Source organism: Sceloporus undulatus, chromosome 3 (assembly GCF_019175285.1).
Source record: "Sceloporus undulatus isolate JIND9_A2432 ecotype Alabama chromosome 3, SceUnd_v1.1, whole genome shotgun sequence".
In the NCBI taxonomy this organism is placed as follows: Eukaryota; Metazoa; Chordata; class Lepidosauria; order Squamata; family Phrynosomatidae; genus Sceloporus; species Sceloporus undulatus.
Genome location: NC_056524.1, coordinates 173,545,667 through 173,569,471, shown reverse-complemented (window position 1 = coordinate 173,569,471; position 23,805 = coordinate 173,545,667). Strand labels below are relative to the sequence as shown.

The 23,805-nt window shown below is 42.5% G+C and overlaps 1 protein-coding gene across 1 annotated transcript in view; it reads left to right on the top strand.

The window, feature by feature from the left end:
• The first annotated feature begins 9,434 nt into the window (after positions 1-9,434).
• Positions 9,435-23,805, top strand: part of MICU1 (mitochondrial calcium uptake 1) — a 170,597-nt gene continuing 156,226 nt past the window's right edge. The window contains exon 1 of the mRNA XM_042457029.1: positions 9,435-9,576. The gene's annotated coding sequence lies outside the window, so the exon portion shown is untranslated. The remainder of the gene's footprint in view (positions 9,577-23,805) is intronic.

The window sequence follows — 23,805 nt, the reverse complement described above, 5'->3', positions numbered from 1 at the left end:
CTCTGCTTCCTTTCAGCCAAGGCTGATTCCCCTTTTCAAACAATATTTGGTGGTTAAAATCTCCATCGCATGTCCCAGAGACCAAAGGGGACCCTCCGGTCTGTGAAACACTCGATGCTTTGGGGCCATTCTTTAAAAGAGAGACCAACTGGTCCCTCTTGGTGTCCTTTTCCATCTGCGGCTCGAATAGATACAAACCACCCTCACCATTTCCCAATACACCAAACCTTCAAAGTCCTGATGCATTCCCGCCTTGGTCCGAAACCCCACCTCAGGACTTTTGTTTTGCTGAATCTGCCCATAACTTCCCTGAGGAAGTCGGGGCCGGCTGTTTCATGGCGGCCGTCACTCGGAAAGGCACCGGTTCTTCCTCCGCCACCATTTCTCAGCCCAGCTCTCATTCACCCAGTGATTGGCAAACCAGGGCCAGCCACCCCTCCAGGCCAGATCCATGCATAAACCGGTTGGCTGAGTTTCCCAAGTCTGGCTGAGGAAAGCTGAGAGGAACCTGAGTCTCAACGCAGGCATGTCTAGCCCCCCTTGCTCTGTTTTCCTTAGGTCATCGGCCGGGCTAAAGGAAAAGCCGTTCCCCAGAGAAAATGAAGCACCAGTTTCTCCGCTCCTTTAAGACATTTTGGGGAGGAGGTACACTGCGGCAGAGGTCAAGGGGCCTGTGGCATCAGGTAAGTCTTTATGTACAGTGCTTTTGGTAAACATTTAACTGCCATGGTTTCCATCTATCAAAAACACGCCTTTATTTTTTCCAACCAGAGATACCAGTTCCTTTCCCACCCAAAGTTTAATAGAAACTTTAAACCTAACTTTTATATTCCTCTAATTTTCTGACTTTTCTGACTTTTCGTATTGCCCTTCCTGAATCCTACTAAAAACTTCACTGGAGTCAAAATTAACCTTTTCCTCTTTGGGGAAAGGAAATCAAAGAGCTTTTCTGCAAGTTTATCTGAGCCCCTGAAGCTTGCTGATATCTCTCAAAATAGCCATAGCTGAAGCTATCTCCTTTTGTTCGTTTCACAAAGAGAGGAAATGTCACTCCCGTGGCTGGTATTTCACCTGCTGAACCAAGCCTCTATGGGAAAAGGCATGACCCTCTGCTGGGATTTAGGGTGACCCTCAAAACCTTTTGCTTTCTTCTGCCTGGATTTGGCAAAGGACCGAATCTAGAACCAGGGACGTAGAGGGGGGTGCTCAGGGGGCAGCCTGCCTGACCCCGAATTCATGCCTAATCGGAGTCCCCTGTTCCTTTCACCTGAGGAGTCACCTGCCGCCTTCAGATTAAAGCAGTGGAGATTACCTGACAACGGAATGGGGAGTACCCCTTCTTGCCAGCGCTTCCCACATAAACTGATGGTGAACGCGATCAAAAGGCCTTGCCTGTCAGTATTTCCCCTGTTTCCCACTTCCTTTCTGGGCCAAATGAAAGACCTCTCTAAACAAACCACAAAGAGTTCCACATAAAGCGCCCTGGAACGGCACTGGTTTGGGAAGCTAAACGATTTTAGGTGCTATTTTTGCCAGTCTGTTATTCAAAACCTTTGCCACAATCCTGAATCCACATTTGTCAAAACGATCGGTCGCCAGTTTTGGGCAAAGTCAAATCTCCTTTTGGGCAAGAAAATCAAAAAATGCCCTGTTTAAAGGAGTCTGTCAGGCTTTCTCCGCAAGAGTCGTTGATGTACTCTGGTGATGAGGGGAACCCGCCACTTGGCAAATGCCTTGTAAAAGGTCCATCCGAGTCCATCTGGTCCGGAGCCGATTTGCCCCTTCCTTGGACAATGACCTCCTGGACTTCTTCTCTGTCACAGGGGCCACCAATTCATCCTTGTCTATTTGAGTCAGCCCTGGGTACCTTTTCTCTAGATATTTTGGGGCACGTGATCCAAGAAAGCTTGATTTTCTCCTTTCCTATTTCTTCCCCTGCGTATAAGTCCCTATAGAAATCCTCCATCACTCTCAGCATTGCACTGGGGTCTCTCCTGACTGGGTCCTGCTCACTGTGCCTCAAGCCCCCCATGACCACTGAGGCCTTGAGGGGCCTTGGCTCGCCCAATCCTGCAATGTCCACCACTGACCCCTTGGTCCTAAATTCTTATCTGATATTCTTCTTAAGTTTCTGCTTAGTTTGAAATTCTCTTTTACCACCTCTGGACCTTCCAACCACATTCTGGTTCACTGAAGGCCGTTGTTAACCTTGTAATGGCATTCAAGAATTGTAGACGCTGTCTGGTAGCCCTGCAAATCTTTCCTATTGTATAACATATTCGTCAATTTTTGCAAGTCTTCTTCGGACTTTTTTAGCTCTCTCCTCACAGACAGACAGTTCTCCCAGCATAGAGATCCTGCAGCGTCTCATATTTGCCAAGACGCCTGCAAGCTCCCTCCTTGCAGCTGGCGTTGCCAGCGTCTTTGGGCGAAGCCCCACAGAGGTTCCCTCTGGAGTCGATCTCACCCAGAGCCAAATGCATGTGAAGCATGGCATGGTCAGACCCGGAGTGGGGACCGTCAGTTGGCAACTCAAGGCCTTCAGTTCGGCGGGGGCTCTGATCCTGTCCAATCGACTAGCTCTGTTCTTTCTGATACCAGTGAATTTTGCCTCCCTCCATGTGAACCCATTTCTTATTTTTTTCCATAAACTGCTTTTTTGCAGGGAAGGAAGAGGGAAAAAACTCAACCGATTACTCAACTTCCAAGGCTTTATTCTTGAAATTACGATCTTGAGGAACAAAGTCTCCTAAAAGTCTCTCTCTGGGTGGTTAAAGCAGGTTGACTTTCCCCCCTGTTTTTACCTTGATCCACATACTTTGCATAATCTGATAGTTGGTTCCTATTATTTAACATCCCCTAAACCAATAAATGGTCTGTAGTAGAGTAGCACAATACCCTTTCAAATGAGGCCAAAATGTTTTCTGTTGCGATTGCCACCACTGGTGGGCATAAAGCCCGCAAAGTCGAAAAGGAGTCCTTTCTTCCTTCCCATCCTTCGAAATCCCAGCACAGTAAGTCCACAACCAGCACCTGCCCGGTAAAGCGCTTAGGACAACGTCGATCTGCAGGTCCCTGCCTAGCTTTGAATACGAGCCTGCCACGCCTTGCTTGGTGTTCTCCTCCATAAGACCAAATGGAGGGTCTCTTTCCTGCGTCACAGAGTTTCTGCCCCTGGGAGCGTGCTGCTCGTTTCACCCATGGTGGGTCTCTTGCAAGACCACCAGTCGTGTTCGCCATGGTTGCCAGACGAGGAAGGATCTCCTGCCGCCCCTGTCAGGCCATTCCTCAGCCCTCTTCACGTTCCAAGGAGGTGATTCCTCAGGGAACACCATTATTAGTCTTGGTTGGCTTAAAATACCTTAACCCTGACTACCAAAACCAAAAAATAATCATACAATGTTCCATCCTAATGTCAATATTAAAACATTTCCCTAACCATTAAACGCCATTTTGATTTTCTTCCCCAAACCAAGACCTGGCATTGTTTTTATATTTCTTGATTTTTAATTTTAATTTTAATTTTGAATTTGACTTTAAATTTTTAATTTAATTCTAATTTTGAATTTGATCCTAACTTTTAATTTAATTCAATTGCATGTGCTTTCAAATACATTCTTTCCAAATAAAGGCTTCCCACCCTTCTAGTCTTGTTTGTTCTCTCAGGCTGCTGAGCCTTCTGGTCCTCCGATTCTAGCTGGCGTCCTCTCTACCATCCTCCGGGGCATCCAGAGGGGTGTGTCGTCCTCACCAATTTGAGGGGAAGAGGAAATGGGTGTAAGGGAAAGGGGGGTGAGAGACGCCGGATTGCGTCAAAGAAGGACATTGGGAGAAGGTGGTCGTAGGAAGGGAACACTGAAAAGAGGAGGAGCAGGAGGGGGAGGAGGGAGGAGGGGGAGGAGGATGGGGAGGCATCCATCAAGGGTCAGGGGTTATAGACGGGAGCAGGAAACGGATTTGCATCTGTCCTGCAAGGCTCCACCACTTCTATTACAGATTCCTGTATTGAGCTACTGTTTCTTCTGGAAAACAACTGCGGTGAGTTCTCTGATGCTTCAACTAAATGTGTTCTCTGTAGTTACTTCTGCTGGTACTTCTGTCCCTATTGGTTCAGCTGTTACTTCTATCACCATCGTTCAGATGTGATCTTCTGAAGGATCTTCAGGACTTTGGGTTTGGGGGGTCAACCAAATGCCCTCCTACATCTGCTATGTTATCATTATCCCTTTCTACCCCTCTTCCCCACTCCTCCGTTGTGTGTATGTTCCTTTTGTTTTTTCTTATTAGGGGTCTTTTGAAAGAGTCTTTTGCCCTCCTTCACTTCTCTGTCTGCATTGAGTTGGTCTATCTGCTACCTTGAGACAGCATAACCAAGAATTCGCTATCTGGTGGGCTCCTCATTGCGCCAACCTACTCTGCCCCCTATTTCTTCACGCCACCAGTACATGAAACTATTATTCTCTGTGACTGTCTGTTCCTGGGGACCCCTCATCTCCTGTGGCATCCGTCGTTGTCCTCTGCCCCTCGTCGTGCCGCACTACATTACATTCATGCAGCTATTGTGCACTCTGTTCTGCCCCCTTTTGTTTTTTCTTCCTTGCAAAGCAATGGTCGCTATTGCCTGCCCCTGTCCTCCTGCTGCCTCTGGAATTATGGTTAACTTCTCTGGATCTGGTAACTTTTCTCCCTCTCTTATTAAGTTCTCCCTCAAAACCCCGTTGACGGGTTCGTCCTGGACTCTGCCCTTTCGGTTTCCCATGGTTGTGCCTACGGTTTGCTGGCCTGTCTCAAACACGTTTCGAAGCATCTTGCTGGCGTTATAAGGGTTATGCCTGAGTTTGGGCACCAAATTAAGGTTAGGTGTGACCCCAGGGTTTCCCCAGCAAAAATTTGGGCCATCGGGTTGGGTTTAGGGTTTGCTGGTTGGGTTAGAGTAGGGTTAGGGTTCGGCGTAGTATTAGAGTTTAGTTTATGTCGGGTAAGGGTTGGGGTAGTTTAGAGTTCCGGGCTAGAGTTAGGTTAGGTTTAGCATTTAGGGATAGGGTTAGGGTTTAGGGTTTGGGTTCTGTTTAGGGTTAGTGTTAGGGTTAGAGTTTTAAGTATAGCGGCGGGTTAGGTTACTGTTAGGTAGGGTTTAAGGATTAGGGTGAGGGTTAGGGTGAAAGTCCTCCAAAAAACGAGCACCATCAGAGACACTAGATTTCATTAAGAAATCGGTCTTCAGCGATAGGAAGGGGGAACATGAACAATGTAGGACACAGCCTATAAATTTAGGACTCCCTATAAATCCCCACCCCTCATGGAAATGGATTCACATCTTTTAAGATATATACTTTTGACAATCAGCCAGTTTACACTCCCTCACTCCCAACAAACTAGACATGGGAAATAGTAATCCAAAAACACATCCTTACCTGGCCATCTGAATGATTAGGGATAGGGTTTAGGGTTAGGGGTTGGGGTTTTGGGTTCGGTTAGGGGTTAGGGTTAGGCTTTTCGAGTTAAAGTTGGAGCTTTGGGTTAGAGTTAGGGTTAAGGTTTAGGGTACCGTGGAGTTAGGGTTTAGGGTTGGGTTTAAAGGTTAAGGTTAGGATTAGGGTTAGGGTTTTATCATTAGGCGTTTGGGTTAGGTTTAAGGCTTAGGGTTAGGGTTTAGGTATTAGGTTGGGTTTTAGGGGTTTGGATTAGTGTAAAATATTAGGGATAGGGTTAGGGTTTGGCTTATCATTAGGGTTAGGTTTATGGTGAGTGTCAGCATTATGGTTTAGGGTAGGGTTTCGGAGTAGGGTTAAGGCTTGTGTTCTTTAGATAGAATTAGTTGCTAGGGTAGGGTTTAGGATCCGGGTTAGGGCTTAGGCGGCTAGGGGTAGTGTTAGGGTTTAGGGTTACGTTAGGGTATCTCTTTCTCCCTCTTTTTCCTTCTATAAAGGTGGGTTAGGGTTTATAGTTCACATGATAGAGTTATGGTAGGGTTTTGGTAAGGTTAGATTGTAGGGTGTGGGTTAAAAGCGTTTAGGGATAGGGGTTGTCGGGTTTAGGTGTTAGGGTTTGAGAGTTAGGTTACAGCAAAGTATAGCGGTTAGGATTGAGGGTGTGAGGGGTTACCATTAGGGTTAGTGGTTTAGGATCCAGGTGTGAAGGGGTTTTGGGGTTGAAAGTCCTCCAAAAACGAGGCACCATCAGAGAACAATGGATTTCATTAAGAAATAGGTCTTTCAGCTGATAGGAAGGGGAAACAACCTGAAATGTAGGATTACGAACCTACAATGGGTAGGGACTCGCCCTGTAAAATTTAAACACCAGCTCGCCAGGGTTAGGGTGACGGTTAGGTCTTTTAGGGTTAGGGTTTAGGCTTTAGGGTTAGGCCTTAGCATTTAGTGTTTAGGGAAGGGCCTTGAGGACCTTTGGCTCAGAGGCCACTGCCCTGTCCCTCTAAGTACATCCTGTTCGGAGGTAGCAAGAACTCTAGAGCTACTGGTATCAAAAACTGGTTCTGTCCTTCCATTACCAGACTGAAGAAGGCAGGGTGGTCTTTGAGGCTGATAGCCTAAAAATGGCCCCAGATTTTGATTAGCCACTAGTTTGATTTGGGATATGTAGTGTTCTGATGTATTTTATGTTCTACTTTTGTATATTAGATTTTATTTTGCTTTTTACATAGTTTTTTACCAGACAAGGCTTAAGCTATGTGGCTCCCAACTGACTATCTGGAGATTCACCAGGTATGAAGTGTTCTCCCTGTCCCCGGATACCCAGCAGTCCTGCAGTTTTTCTCGCACTGTGTACATATGTACTTGATTTCAGCAGCTGTATGTATATGTAAGAACGATGGAAGATGTACAGAAACCCATCAGTTTCAAGGATTGGAAATTGTGAACATATTCGAGTTTCACAGAATTGGCAATTACTATTAAGTACTAAAGGAAAAATCCAATAGATATGTTTGTAGATGGAGGTGAATCCATTTTTTAAAGCAAATTACAAGAAAAATGGAATTATAATGATTTTCAGGTTTTGAAATATAATTTGGGGGGAAAGGCTATGTAGTAGGGTACTTACATAATCAGAGCGATAAAATTATTTGAGAAATATTTTCAAAAATAGATTATCGACACACAAATTCTAGAAGTGGGATCCAGGGTGTTTTTGGGTCACGTTTGTATATTTTTTGTTTTTAGAAGGGGCATTTGTGTGGAGAATGTAGGTTTCTGTTTATTGTCTCTCTGATGTATAAGTATTTGTAGTTTGATGTTTTTTTTTAATTTTAGGAATTTTGAAATGTTGTAAAATGTTTTTATGTCTTATGTTTTAATCAATAAAATTTTCTAATTAACAGGCCACCGCTGGGGCCCTCTTGAAGGGCGCCAGCGATGGCAACCGACCTTCCAGAGGCCCCCTGCCGCCGCCGGGGCCCTTCTGGAGGGCGCTGGCGAGGGCATCGGGCCTCCCAGAGGCCCACTGCTGCCGTAGGAGCCCTGTTCAAGGTCTCCGGCCGCCGCAGCGGGCCTCCTAAAGGCTGCCGCCAATGGTGGTGAAGTCTCGCGCGACTTTTTCTGTGGTCACGTGAGACTTCGCCTCTAGGCTGTCGCCATTTCCCCCCCAAAATGGCGGCGAAGTCTCACGCGACCACGGGGAAGGTCGTGCAAGACTTCACCACCATTTTGGGGGGAAAATGGTGGCGCCCAGAGCGGCGAAAAGCGGTGAAAAGCAGCGGCAGCAGCGGCAGCCAGGGGCTGGCCGAAAGGCCTCCGCAGGCCGCATCCGGCCCACGGGCCAGAGGTTGCCGACCCCTGCTCTAGCCCATGCATGCTTATACACTATGGACTTTACTACACGGTGAAAATCGGGGGTTTAAACAGCAAAAATGATGTGAAAATTGTGCAATTGTGATTAACATTTTCTCATAATGTCGCAATTAAAGAGACATTATCCCGGGAATAAACAGGCAATAAACAGCAACAAAACATTCATGGGGAAATCCAGTGAATGATTTGTTGCCGTTTATTGCCTCTTTATTCCCAGGATAATGTCACTTTAATGGTGATGTGTGTGAAAATGTTAACCACAATTGCATGATTTTCATGATTTTCGCTGTTTAAACCCCTGATTTTCTCCATGTGATAAAGTCCTATGATGCATATCATAGCTTTCAATGCATCTTACACCCAAGTCTCTGTGGCTGTATCTACACTGCAGAATTAATACAGTTTGACACCGCTTCAACTGTCATGGCTCCATCCTATGGAATCCTGGGATTTGTAGTTCTGTGACCCTTCTCTGTCAGAGAGCTCTGGTGACACAACAAATGACAAATCCCAGGATTCCATAGGATGGAGCCATGGCCTTAAAGCAGTATCAAACTGCAATAGTTCTGCAGCAATTGTGGCAACAATTCAAATAGCTTTATTGACTGCTGGAGTTATTGCTGCTTTAGAGCACAACAGCTATTAGTGAATCAGGCCAGTTTTCATGGGGCCTTCTGGGGCTGAGAGTGTGTAGCACTCTAAAATTAAAAATAAAGGAGGAGAAGAGAACATAAACTGCAGTTTGACACCGCTCTAACTGCCTTGGCTCAGATATTTGGGATTTGCAGTCCTGCAAGCCTTCTGTATCAGACAGCTTTGGTACCACAACAAGCTACAAATCCCAGGATTCCATAGGATGGAGCCTCTCTCCCTCTGAGGCCTGATGATGGTGCATGGACTGGAGGGAGGGCCTTCTTCTTTCTCTGGGTTCGGCCATGGCCCCATGCATGCTATGTTATTTGGGATTTGCAGTTCTTCTCTGTCGGGGAGCCCTGGTGCCACAATGAACTACAAACCCCAGGATTCCATAGGATGGAACCATGGCTGTTAAAGCAGGGTCAAACCATATTAATCCTACAGTGGGGCTGCAGTCTGAACCATAACAGTCCTAAAGGGCCAGTCTTCTATACAGTAACCCCTCCACATTTGCAGTTTTGACTTTTACAGAGTTGATTATTTCTGGATTTGATTAATATTACCTTTCTAGGAATCTCTAGCCCTGTTCCAGCACAATTCTGCCAGAAATTGATCATAGAGTTGCACTGGAGGGCCTAGAAATTCCTAGAGCAAACACTTCCCTAGGCATTTGTAGCAGGAGCTGGAGAAGAGTCTTCTTCTCAGTTAACAAAATTTGTGTGTGTTGTGTGTGCTTGAGTTTTATAAAACTTATTTGACATTTGTATTCATTTATTTCCCACTTTCAGGGGTGTGTGTGTGGAGGGGGGGTATGAAAGCCCATTGAAGGTCTATCTGTAGTAGTACATTCCTTAGCAGGGGCAGGGCCCAAGCTGGTCTCCATGGAAACCAGGAGGGGAGGGGGACGTTCGCAAGGGCGGCGCACTGGTGACGCCATCACGCTGCGTCGCTTGGGAGGAGCGGGAGGCCAAAGTACTGTACTGTACTGTACTGACTGACAGAGAGAGAGGAGGCGGGGCCAGGCGGTGGAAGTGGGCGGAGCCATGGGGGTCCCATTGAGTTTGTAAGGCGACGTTGAGGGGCGTTTGTTCGTCTCCAGCTTTGGAACCGAAGAGGGAGATCTGACTCGTATCAGGTGAGGCTCCGTTGGGAGGAAACCCCCCCAAAAGGCAAGCAGACAGCCCTTTGGAGGGCGACGCGTTCGCAGGCTGGGTTTCAGCCTCCATTTTGGGTTGGGGTCCCTCCAAAGTGTTTGTGTGGGGGGCTTTGGGGCTGCCACGAGGAAAGGGCACTCTGCACATGGACAGAGGCGCTCCCCTTCCTGTTCTAGGGATGGGGAGACAAGCCTGGAAGATGGACTTCCCCATCCCCTTAAACCCTGGCCAGGACCTTCTTTTTTCCCCTCCGCGAATGGAGCCCAGAGCAGTGGCTGTCAGGCTTTTTGTTTATCCTTTGTGACCCGCTTTACATTTGTTGTTTTGATCCATTTGTAAGCCGCCTTTCTCCCCGGAGGGACCCAAGGCGGCTCATGGATGAAGCTATTCTATAAATATATAATCTAAAATATTATTATTATTATTATTGAGGGACCCAAGGCAGCTCATAGATAAAGCTATTATATAAATATACAATCTAAATTATCATTATCATTATTTAATATATTATTATATTATATATTTATATAATTATATTTAAAATGATTGTATGTACAGTGCTGTGTAAATTTACAGCGCTTTATAAATAAAGGTTAATAATAATAATTATAATATATAAAATATAATAATAATTATCTAAGTTATATAACTTAGATAAATTATAATATAATATAATAAATTGTATAATATAATTATATAATATAATTTATATAATTTATATTTATTATATCAATAATATAATATAATAAATTATATAATATAATTATTTATGTAATATAAATATAATTTATATAATTTATATTTATTATATAAATAATAAATTATATAATATAATTATTTTATACAGTAATCATAATTATAATTTATTATATAATTTATATTTATTTATATGTTTATATTTTATTGTTTAAATATTATATTATTTATATTATATTTATATTTATATATTATTTATATACACACACTTGTCCATCCGTATTCTCTGGGGTTAATAATAATAATAATAATAATAATAATAATAATAATAATATTTTTATCCCGCCCCTCTGCACAATGCAATCGGAGCGGCTTAAAATATACATTCCCTGTCTCCCGCAACCATCCCCCTTAAAATACAATTAAACAGTTAACTATTTAAAAATTTAACTTAAAATGATAAAGTAAATAACAACATAAATGATGGATTGCAGCAGAGATCAGGGTCAATAGGTTGGATATTCCTTTGGCTGATATTCTTTTGGTGGCCGGGTATCTATTCAGGAAAGGCCTGCCAGAAGAGAGCCATATTAATAGTTTTTTAAAAGCTGTTTAAGGTGATGATAAGACATATGTCATCCGGCAGGCCGTTCCATTATCTGGGAGCGGTTGTTAAGGGCACAGGACCCCTGTGAATATGAGAAAACCACAAATAACAAAGTCACCATGCTTTTACCTGCGAGGACACCTCTCTAGGAATCTCTAGGTCCTCCAGTGCAACTCTGTGGTCAATGTCTGACAAACACTGACCATAGAACTGCACTGGAGGAGCCACAAATGCCTAGTAGAGTATTCTCTATAGGAATCTCTAGGTCTTTCAGTGCAACTTTTAGTTAAAGTTGACCACAGAGTTGTGGTGGAGGACTTAGATATTCCTACAGAGAACATATTAATCAAATCCGTGAATAATCAAATCCGCAAATGTCAAAGCCACAAATATGGAGGGATCTGTGTATATAAAACTATTATAAAGTTCAAACAATTAAAATGTTTCACAGGCTTTGTTGTGGTTGTTGTGTGTGCCTTCAAGTCGTTCTTTATGGCGACCCTAAGGTGAGCCTATCATGGGGTTTTCTTGTCAAGTTTCTTCAAGGGGGGTTGCTGTGGCCATCCTCTGAGGCTGAGAGAGTGTGACTTGCCCAGGGTCACCCAGTGGGTTTCAGTGGCTGAGGCAGGACTTGAGCCCTGGTTTCCCAGTGTCCTAGTCCAAAAGGGAAACCATTGCACCAAGTTGGGGATACACTTAGCAGATCAAGCCCCCCAGTACCCTCTTTTTGCAGCCAAAATGTTGTCTAGTGTAGTTGTTCTCAAACTTTTTAATCCTTGGGGCATCTAAATGTGGAGCTCTCACCCCCTCTCCTCATGTAGTGTATGAAAAAAAATATTTTGTTTGTTTAGTGTATGTATTTACATTTTGATCTTCGGGTGTATTCATTTTTAACATTTTATAATGAAATGACATTGTTCAAATTAGGACAGATTTATTTAAATACATTCAGTATTTAACTCAATACACTGGGCCCTTGTTACTTGCTGGGGTTTGGTTCCAGGAATGCCCCCCCCAATAACAAAATCAGTGGATGCTCAGGTCCCATTAAATACAATGGCCTAGTAAAATGGTATCACTTATATAAAAAGTTTTGAAATAGGAGACAGGATCAGGGCATCTAACTCTATTTCGCTCCCTCTCCAAGCAACACCTGCACCTCTCTACTGATGCTATTGGTCTCATGCAAAGCTTTCCTGGGCTTTTCTTTCCCATATTGCCGTCCTTCCCGCTACAGAGTGATTATTTTAATGGATTAAGAAACTGGTCACCAAGCATGTCGCCTGTCAAAAGGCTTTCAGCGAAGAAAATGCTTGCACTCTTCAGGGTGTCATGTTCTTCTCCTGTTTAATGTTGTGTCCAACTCCTCTTGAGCTACGCATTTGCTTTCTGGGACACACCCACTCCCTTTGCAGGTGGCATACTTTTATGGATGATCACTAATACCTCGGTGCGAAATAAATAGCTAATCTGGACCAAAGATTAAGAGTAGAGGTGTGAATGAATGTGTGTTTCCCCTAAATGCTAGAGACATGCTTACTTAATAGCGAATGTGGTAGAGCATCTTTAATGTATTGGTGACATTCTCTGCCTTCTTTGTAATGTTGCTGTCCTGTTCCTTTAGTCAGTATATTCTGTAAATAAGGTTGGCAGAACTGAGGAGCAGGTGTGCCATGTGGTAGGTTGTATTTTTCTTTTATTTATTCGTTTATTTTGAAGTATTTATACCCTGCTCTTCTGCCACAGAAACTCCCAGAGTGGCTTACAAAATGTTAATCAGACAATTCCCTGCCCTCAGGCTTACAATCGAATGAGTTTATCACGCAGGGGGAATCCTGTGCAAAAATGGGATTTAAAAGCTGTAAAAAAACTGCAGAAGCAGGTTGATTTTCACACACGCCGTTGTTAAACTGGTGCTAACCCAAACAGAAAGTAGACAAAAGCCACTCCTTTTTACTTTCAGGATTTTCTGAAAGTAAAAAGGAGCATCTTTTGTCTTACTTTCCATCTACTTTCCCTTCAGGTTAATACCACTTTAACAACGACGTCGTGTAAAAATCAACCCGCTTTTGCGGATTTTTTCTGATTCAAACCCCTGTTTCTGCAGGGGATTTCCCCCATTTGATAAACTCCAATAAAAGACATGACACAAAAGGCGAAGGGACTCTCAGTACTGCCTACCTTTAGTTGTATTTAAAAAATTGAAAGCTGAGGTTATTTCATTGTGGTGTGTCACGTGAGGGTGCACATCTGATTTAAAATGCAGCTCAGCCTAGTAGACAGTGTCCACTTGCTTCCTAAGGGAGATACTGGGTGACCTACGTGGATGAAATAAAGGGACTCCTAACAGCATTCCACACTGTAGAAACCTTGCTTAAACCAATCATCCATTCTTACTGTAGAAAAAGAAATGCTTTCAGTTACAACTTAGGCTTGTTCCTGTTTACTTGAAAGCAAGCTCCAGTAGATTCTGTGGGGCTTTTTAATAAGTCATCTGTGAAATATATCATCAGTCTTTTGCTGTTGAGAGGCCTTTGAGCCTCTAACAAAGCTTTGTAGCCTTCCTGTTTTGAAAACACTCTTTCAACCACAGCAAACCTAGTGGATAGTCTGGCACCTCTTTTTCTATGTCATTATAACTGTGTTGTGGTTCAGCACTAGCAAAGGTCCAAAACACACTGCAGAAATAATCCAGTTTGAGACCGCTTTAACTGGCCTGGCTCAGTGTGAGGGAATTCTGGAATCTGTAGTTTTGTAAGTTGTTTAGGCTTCTATATCAGAGAGCTCTGGTTCCACAATAAACCACAATTCCCAGGATTCCCTAATACTGAGCCAGAGCAGTTAAAGTAGTCTCAAACTGGATTATTTCTGCAGTGTGTTTTGGACCTTAGCCAGTGCTGAGCCACAGTCTCCTTCTTTGTGGGAGATGGTGGCAGCTAGTGATTCCTCTGCCAATGGGAAGGTGAATCCATCCTGGTTTAAAGAGGTTTTCCACAGTACTGAACTCTGTCCTCAAAATAGGTTCAGCTCCTTGGATAGTTCCTTTAACATGGGTTCATGTCCCCATTGATTTGGGAGCCACTAGTTGCCACTGGTAGTGGGAGAATACTTTGCAGCTAGCATTTGTGATAAACAATAAGAAGAGCAAATTCAGTACAGTACTGAACCATGGATGACAAATAAAACTCTACAGGCAGTGAAGGAAAGAAGAAAAGAAAAACAAAAGGGAGACAGGAACAAATTCAGAACTGTGAATGCAACAATACAGTACAAAGACTAGTGCGAAAAGACAAAGACAACTACTACAATGGCCAGTGCAGAGAAACAGAAGACAGTAACAAAAAGGAAAGAATGAGGGACCTATTCCACAAGATCTGGGAAAGAAGGGAAGAAAAACAAAAAGGGGATAGGAACAAATTAAGAACCATGAATGCAGCGGCTAGTGCGAAATGATAAACTACTACAGTGATCGGTGCAAAGAAACAGAAGACAATAACAAAAAGGGAATAACAAGAGACCTATTCCACAAGATCCGGAAAATCAAAGGAAAATTCAAACCAAGCATTGGGATGCTCTATGACAATAAAAATAATATAAGGACCTAGAAGGGATAAAAAGACATTGGATGCAATACACAAAAGAGCTATATCAGGGGTAGGCAACCTGCGGCCCGTGGGCCGGGTGTGGCCCGGCGAGGCCTTGGGACCGGCCCCAGGCTGGTCCTGCCACCGATTGCCACCAGGGCCTTTGGCCTCTCGCGCGAGGGCCTATCAGGAGGAGGCGGGCAAGGGGGGGCAATTATCTATAGAAGCCTCAGAAACATGCATTTATATTAACATTTTTAAAAAAATCTGCAATTTTTTTTGTGTGTCCTCCATTTTTTAAAAAAAAGTGTCATCCATTTGAAAATTTTGTCTTACATTTGCCCCGGTTTATATATATATATAATTATTTAATTATTTATTTTTTGGCTTCGACCCCCCAGTTGTCTGAGGGACAGCAACCCGGCCCCTGGCTCAAAAAGGTTGCCTATCCCTGAGTTATATAAAAGAAATTTAAAAATGAAGGATGCATGAAACTCAAATTTTAAAAAGTGAGATAGAAGCTGTAATAAGAAAAATGAGGAAAAACAAATCACCAGGAACAACTGACATTCCAATTGAATTGCTTCAGTTCACACTGAGAGAATCAACTCTACTGTTAACAAATGTCAACAGATATGGACAACAAAGCAATGACCAGCAGATTGGAAACGATCAATATACATCTCCATCCACAAAAAAAGGAGTCACAGAAGACTACAACAACTATAGGCCCAATCGGCAAAGGGGTTGGGCGAGGCTGCATACTTTCACCCTATCTGTTCAACTTGTATGCAGAACACATTATATGGAAAGCAGGCTTGGACACAGTAGAAGAAAGAAGTGAAAATGGGAGGAAGGAGTATCAACAATTAAGATATTCAGATGACACCATACTACTATCAGAAAACACCACAGACCTGAAACAACTACTAAGAAAAGTCAAGGAAGAAAATACAAAGACAGGATTAATATTGAACATAATGAAAACAAAAATAATGACCACAGAGAATTTATACAAATTCAACCTAGACAATGAGGAAATAGAAACAGTTCTCATATCTGGGATGGAATATTAACCAGAACAGGGGCTGCAGTCAAGAAATCAGAAGATTAAGAATGGGGAGGGCAGCTATGAAAGAACTAGAAAAGATGATAAAGAACAAAGATATTCAACTGAGCACAAAAGTTAGAATCATACAAGCTATTGTATTCCCTGTCACCATGTATGGATGTGAGAGCTGGACAGTTAAGAAAGCGGATAGGAACAAAATTCATTTGAGATGTGGTGCTGGAGAAAAGTGCTAAGAATACCACGGACAACCAAGAAGTCAAACAAATGAGTCCTACAGCCAGAAGTCTCCCTGGAAGCCAAGAGGATTGGCTTCAAATTGAGGCTGTCATACTTTGGTCACATCATGAGAAGGCACAATTCATTGGGAAAAAAATATTAGGAAAGGTATAGGAAAGCAGAAAGAGAGGAAGGCCACATGCTAGATGGATAGACTCTATAAAAGAGATCACGAGTATGAATTTGGAGGAACTGAGCAGAGCAGTGGCGGATAGGGAGTCTATGGAGATTTCTCATCCACAGGGTCACCATGAGTTGATTGACTTGAGGGCGATTAACAATAACAGCAAACTTTTGTTTGTTAACATTTTATATATCAATGATATTTTTATTTTAAGAAGTGCTTGAGCATGCTTGCAGGAGAATGGAAAGTACAGATGTGTATATTGTAAGATATTTAAAAGATAACTGAAAATGGACCTAGACAATGGTAATATGTTAGCTGTTGCATACAGACTAATTTAATTAAAATGACACATGCTAGCTGGAATAGAAACAATTGCCTTTATATTTTTAGGCAATGATAATTGTGTTATCATTTACAAAACAACTGTTGCTGATAACAAATGTTCTGGTACTATTTATTATGTTCTGTGTGTGCTAATTGGCTGACCTGGTGTAACAATATGTAAGCAGTGGTTTTGGGTCTTCAGTTTCTGCCCTCTAGCTCTGCATGCTGTGTAGATTTCTGAAATTAATGCTTAACATTTCATTCATCTGATGAAGCAGAGTGTAGTTCATGAAAGCTTATGCTATACTACATTGTTCAGCTCCTCAGGGCCTCTTTGTTTTTATTTTTATTTTATTAGCAGAGGAATCCTACTTGTAGAGGGAATTCTGATATAAGAGTCTCTAAAATATCTAAAGTCCCAACACGTTTACATCAGCTCAGGAGGAAAATCCTTTCTCTCTCTCTCTCTCTCTCAAAAACACACATTCTGTTTTTTCAGTACTGAGGATGTACGTACTGAAGAAAGCTTTGTGTAGATTGACTAATTATGTTGGATCCCACAGTTGTGTTTGTCAGAGCTGACAAAACAACACAGTGGGCATTAGGAATATCAATTAAACTACTATATAACATGGTGACCTTTATTTCTTAGCGCCTATTGATTCCTTAGCCCTTAGCATGGGTACACAGCTGTTGTACAAGGCAGGGACTTTCTCACTGACTTTGCTCTAACGGACCACTTTTCTTGTTCACTGCTATTTCATGCCCAAGAGTTATCATGGGATCTAAACGAACTGAAATAATTTTATTGTGTGGGAGCTCAGAATTGGGCATATATTTAAACAAAGAAAACGAAGAAAATCTCATGTCTGTAGCATAGGGACTAATGGTGTCCCACAACAGTATACTGTTTATACAAATATAATTTATACAAATACTGTACTTTAAAAGATCTTCTGAACCAAAACCAAATTGTACAATCCAGATTCTTCTAACTGTTGTTGTTATGGATCTTCCTTTGGGGTTGAGATAGGAGGCTAGCAGACTGGTCTTTCGAGAGATACAAGAAATCCTTTCCAGCCCCTTGAAGTCCAAGCAGAATTTCCTTATGAATGATTCAGTGAATGAATTTTCCATTTGGGACAAATTATGTTGGACCTCCCCCCTGCAGATGCCTTGTAGTTTGTGCTTTGACTTGGGTGATTTGAACTGTTTATCCTACAAACAGTTGGCTGTTGTTGTTTGGTCACTGTGATCTTTGGGTATGCAGGTTTGGTCTGTAAATGGCTGAAGAATGAGCTGTTGGTTCTACATGAAGACTCACTGATGATTATCTTCTACTTACTTCTTCTGGTAGTAAATGAGCACTATACATTTTGCTGTGAATTTTAATGTTGATTTGAAATTCTCCTGTGGGTAGATTTTATTTTAATCTCAAATCTTTGTGCGCTTTCTGTGGTTAAGTTGAAATGTGATTATGCTGAAGATTTCTAAAATTTCATCTTGGCCCAGCAGCTGTAATGTCTTTTCCAGCTCTGGTCAATGAGTATGTTCCCCCTGAGGGAACCAAAGTAGTAGATACCTTGCAGATGAACAGTTGCAAATGGTTCCTTTCTAGCTGTGACTTGGGTGTTACAGTGAGAAACTCCAAGGCTTCCTAATCTAAAAGAGTTACGTGATTATAAAGGGTCATGACTTGTGCTACTAGCACTGTTAGTAAACCATTCTGAGGTTAATGATAGCATACTGAAACGACTTGGGCATGGAATTAAAACAGAAGTGCTTCAATGTAAATATTAATATCATTGCTTTCTGACAACTTGCCAGCCATGTACTTGAGGTTTCTGTATGAACTGTAAATGGCCTGGATGATGATTGCATTTTTGTTGGGGATTCCTTTAAAGTACTTTGGGTTGGACAGCAGTATTGCCATGCAAGTCAAGGTAATTTTGTTCACAAATTACAGGTACATACAAGTCTGACTGTGGCTTTAGCTCCGGGTATTTTATAATTTGGATGGAAAACTTAAATTGATCAGAATGCTCACTGGTGCATTGTGGGAGAAAGGCAGGATATAAATCTTTGAAATAAATATAAGTAACAAAATCATTCTAAGTCTTTACTGTTTTCTGTATAAAAGTATGGTGTCATCTATGTATCCTAATTGTAGCTGTTCCTTTGAAATTCTTTAGTACAATGGGTTCTTGGTATTTGGTTCCAGGACCCTCCGTGGATACCAAAATCCATGAATACTCAAGTCCCTTTATATACAGTGGCATAGTAAAATGATATCCCTTATATATAAAAGGCCAAACTCAGGGTGTGTTTCTTGGAATTTATATTTTTAAAAAATATTTCCAAACCATGGATGTTTGAATCTGTGGATAAAAAATCCGTGGATATGGGGGGCTGACTGTACATTCCATTATCCAGCATATGCTTACTGTATGATGTCTAGTGCCTCTTCCTTTCCTGAACTCAGCTTGGACATGTGGCATTTATTGGTCCATATACGGTAAAAGTCTTTGTTGTAGAATTTTGACCATCACATTGCTTGCAGGGTAGATTAATGCAATGGTCCTGTGGTTACTGCAATCACTAGTGTCCCTTTTGTGAATTGGAATATGTATATTGAGTACAGTTGTCCCTTCCCTTATGTGGGGATCTGTTCTGGACATCCCCCCCCCCCCCCGGATAAGGGAAAAACACAGATGCTCAAGCCCCATTCAAATGAATGGGGCTTGTTGCCTGTGACTGTGCAGCTGCGGTGCGCAGGGCGCATGCCACAGGAGCGTGCACCATTGTTTTCTTCCGGCACATGGCTCCCTTCTTTCTGGTGTGGCTTCCAGCATATGCTGGAAGCCACATAAAACGCACCAGCGTATAACTCGGGCTCATTGTATTTCCAATCTGTGGACCATTATTTTATTTTTCATTTTTCTTGACATATTTTAGTTAGAGCAGATTTGTTTCTGTAGCTGAAAGCAGCTCTCTTAGTATGCCATCTGTGCCTGGTGATTTATTTGTCCTGAGTGCTCTGAATGCAGCTTCCACTTCACTTTCTAAAATTGTAGGTTCATCTTCAAATGATTCTTCCTTAGATGAATCTGTCATCCTTTCATATTTTTTATATAATCCTTCAGTGTATTGTTTCTATCAAGTTTTTTTCTGTACTTGGTTATGCCCTGTTATTGTATAACATTCTCACTCATGGTTTAAATTTCTCTTTGATTGCTTGGATCTTGTGGAGGAGGTCTCTTCTCCTTTTTGGTTATCTTCTGTTTTTCTGCATTGATTATTATAGTAGTTCTCTTTGTCCCTTTGCACAAGTCACTGAACAGTTGCATTCAATGTTCTGACTCGGTTTCTGTCAGTTTTAACTTTGCTTCTCATCTTTCCTTAACTACTTGTAGAGTTTCATCTGCCATCCACTGATGCTTCTCTTTCCTTTTGGCTACTGATGGTGTCATTTTGTGTTCCTCCCACACAACTTTCCTGGATTCATGCCAGAGTTCTTCTGGCTTCCGGTGAATTAGACTTAATAGTGCAAATCTATTAATAGTGCAGATCATTATCTGTACATTCTGTGAGTTTGTACTTCAGGTTTTATTTTGGTTAATGTTCTTCTTTTGCTTTATTCTGATTTTTGGTAACAGCAGTTCATGGTCTGTGCCACAGTTTGCTTTCAGCTTTGTTTTTTTAAAAACAGAATTGAGCTTTTCCATCTTCTGCTTCTGATTATGTAGTCTGTTTGATTTCTGTATTGGCCAAAAGGTGATCCCATGTATACAGTTGCTTCTTTGGTTGTTTGAAGAATGTGTTTCCCATAAACTGTTGGCCTTGCAGAATTCAGTCAGTAGCTCTCCAGCTTCATTTCTTTATCCTAGGTCAAATTTCTGGATCCTAGGTCAAAGATCCTACTTTGTATTCCAGTCATATATGATTAATAAGAAGTTTTGTTTTAATGTGTGGTCAATTTTCTTCTAGATAGCAACACAGAAACTTTTAATTTCTTCTTCTGCCACTTTAGTTGGAGCATAAACATGGATTATGGTTATATTGATAGGTTTTCCCTCAAGTCTTATTGATATTATTTGGTCAGACTTTGCATTTTATCCTGTGACTGACTTTGCTACAAGTCTCCTCACTATGAGTGCCACTCACTTTCTTCTTAGGCACTGGACAGACGGGCCCTATGGGGAGCCATTGTTACGTGTGAGGGGCGGCGCTTCCAGACGTGATTTGCCCCTCGCATGTGACGAGGGCGTCAAAATGGCAGTGCCCTGTACATACGGGCGCCGCCATTTTGACATGATGGACGCCTAGTGTCTGCACGTCCCGGCGCCTTTGTGATGCCGCAAGTGTGCCATTGGCGCCTTGCGGTGTCACAACCGCACTGCAGAAAGAACCTGCTTTTTGCAGGTTCTTTTTGCTGCGCAAGGTAGCCGAGCAGTTTGTCCACTGCATTTTGCATTACAGCTGACCAGGAGTACCTCTGTCTTGTCTCGATTAAGCTTCAATTTGTTTGCCATCATTCAGTCTATTAGTGGGGCTTTCCAGACCGGCGTTTTGCACCGGCCTGGATACGTGCTAGGGTTGCCTGAGGGCGGCACCACCGCACGCCCTGCAACCCTAGCATGTCGCGGCAGTGTGATAATGGCGGCGCCTTCTATACACGGGTGCTGCCATTATCATGTCACGGCCACACCGCAGTGCAGGTGTGACATCCCCACGACGCTGCAGGGTGCTTGGGGCACCCTTTCAGCATTGCGGGAAGGAGCTCTGAAACAGAGCTCCTTTTTGCCACCCCAGCAATGTGGAAGAGAAAGGTGCCGAGTGGCCTCTTTCTTCCCTTCCCCACAGCTGTCGAGGTGTCCTTGGGGCATGAAGCCCCAAAGACATCCCTTTCTAGACCATGGGGAAGCGGTATTTTGCCACTTCCCCAAGGCCTGGAGAAGCAGTAGAATGGGGCCTCTGGGGCTGCTGCTGTGGATGCCCAGGCCTCAATCCGGAGGGAAAAGGGGCGGGTGCAGGCTGCCTCAAAGGAGCGGTCTGTATCCCGCCAATGACAGCAGGCATTGGCTTAATACAGAAATAGCTTCCTTGGAACTGAATGAAAGGAGAGATACAGTTGATAGTTATCAATGTACTGGTGACACCCAATTCTGGACCTTCAGATGACCTTTTCTGGTTGTTTCATGTAGATGTTAAATAGCATAAGGGACAAAACTGGACCCTGGGGAACTCTGCAAGCCAATGCTAATAGAGTCAAACAAGAATCCTCCAGAGCCACCTCCTGAGTGTGCATCTCCAGGAATGACAGGAAGCAACAGTGCCCTCAAGGCCCACCCCAGAAAGGTTGTTTAAAAGGATGCTGTGTATAGTGGCATGGAAAGCTGCCAAAAGGTTCAGGAGAACCAACAGGAACATGTTCTTTCTGCACAGTTCCCTATGTAGGTCATCCACCACAGCAACCAAAGCAGTCTTTGTCCCATAGCCAGTCCTGAAGATAGATTGAAATGAATCTATAGACGTGCTGTTTAATCCAGAAACCCCTGGAGATGTGAGGCCACCACATATTTCAGAACCTTGTGCAGAAAAGGGCTATGGGAGACTGGTTGGTAGTAGCTGCTTTTATAAACTAGGAAGAGAAAGGACCCAGTACACATGTAGTGGCTCTGATCTTCTCAGGCATCCTGTCTCAATTGGAACATATCCAATAACACAGGAGAAGCAGAAGCCAAGATTTCATCCACTGGACTCATATAAATCCCAATTTCAAAGCTGGAATGGATTGAGTGATTTTATCTGTAAAGTGTTGTGAAAGTTCACAGCCAGCTGCCTTGTGGTCTGTGCTCCTGAGGAGCAGACTGTAAAAGGCCTGAAACATTCTCACTAGCAATTAGTTACAGTTTAATAGCCACCCAGCATATAACAGTAGTTGAAAACGAAGGTGGCTGCTCCTGCAGCGACTTTGCCTGGTACTTTTCTTAACAATTCTGCGCTGCCTGTTGCAGTTGTGAGAATTATGTTATGAATAAGTAGATTTATGGATGGATCTTGAATCTATTACTTGCTGAGCTTATTCAGAAAATGGAATATAGATTCTGTACATTAATTACTTGGATTATATACATTAATTGCTTTTCATTCCTGATCAGTAATAGGTTTTTGGCATATTTGCTTGGCCTGCCTGCATAAATTTATAAATGCTTAAATAATGGGAAAAGAGGAAAATGAATAAGGTGTAAAAATGCACCATTGTTTTTAAAGGAATAAAGATCAAAATGTTCAATTAGGAACTATGGTGCACTTGTTAAACATGGAACTAACCATATACAGTACAAAGACTTCTCTTGTTCCTATTCTCACTATAGTACCTTTGAGACTAACTGAAAGACCATGGATACTAAAAGAAAGAAGTTAGCAGCATGAGCTTTCGTAGGCTTCAGTCTACTTTCTCAGATGCATTTGGTGGCGTGGAAGCCAGGGACAGACATATATATGTCATTGATATGTGAGAATGTCAATTCAAATTAAAAATCCTTTGTGCATGGAAATGAAGTGGCAAGTCCACGTTTAATGATGGTCATTGGTGCACAAAGGCTTTGGGAACCAGCCTTCATGTATGGCAACGAAGTGGTAAGACCAATTTGCCTTTGTTTAGCCTGTAGGTGAAGAGACTAGATGGGTGTAGGACGCCCCACTGAGGATGGGGTCAGATAGTGTTGAAATGTGTGTAGTGAGCCAGGAAGCCATCACCTCTGTTCAGTCCACTGCTGTGGACTGTATTTTGTGGATGAATTCCAATTCTGCTGTTTCTCTTTCCAATCTACTTTTGTAGTTCTTTTGTTCAAGGGCTGCTGTTCTGAGGTTTGAGATTGAATGCCCAGGGAGATTGAAATGTTCTGCCACCAATTTTTGTGTATTCCCACTCCTAATGTCTGTTTTATGTCCATTTATCCTGTGGTGCAGGGACTGGCCTGTTTGCCTGATGTAGAGTGCTGATTTTTAGTTTTACCAGTATCATTTTGTACTTGTACTAATTGTCATTGGCAAATGGCTCAATTTAATAGTAAATTAGTTCCTTAAACATTATGATAGAATTTACTGAGTGACTCTATAGTTCAGTGATTATAATGAATTAATTTCCTTAAATATGAAAAGTTAGTATTGCTGAAGACATCTGTTTCTAATCCAATGGAAGGCTAATCCTGTCTCATGGCTGGAGGGTGAATGGGCTTTGTGGCTATTTGCAAAATGGAGCAGTGGGTTATGGGTTACAAAATAATAAAACCAGGTGATGTATTTCAGGTACGTTTTGTGTAGAAATAGTTTAGAATTAATTGATGCAATAAGTACAGTTGGCCTTCTGTATCCACAGATTCCTTATCCATGGATTCAACCATTCATGGCTTGAAAATATTATATATACACACACACACGCGCGCGCACACGCATACATACATACAGTGGGTCCTTGGTGTCTGCTGAGATTTGGTTCCAGGACACACCAAAATCCAT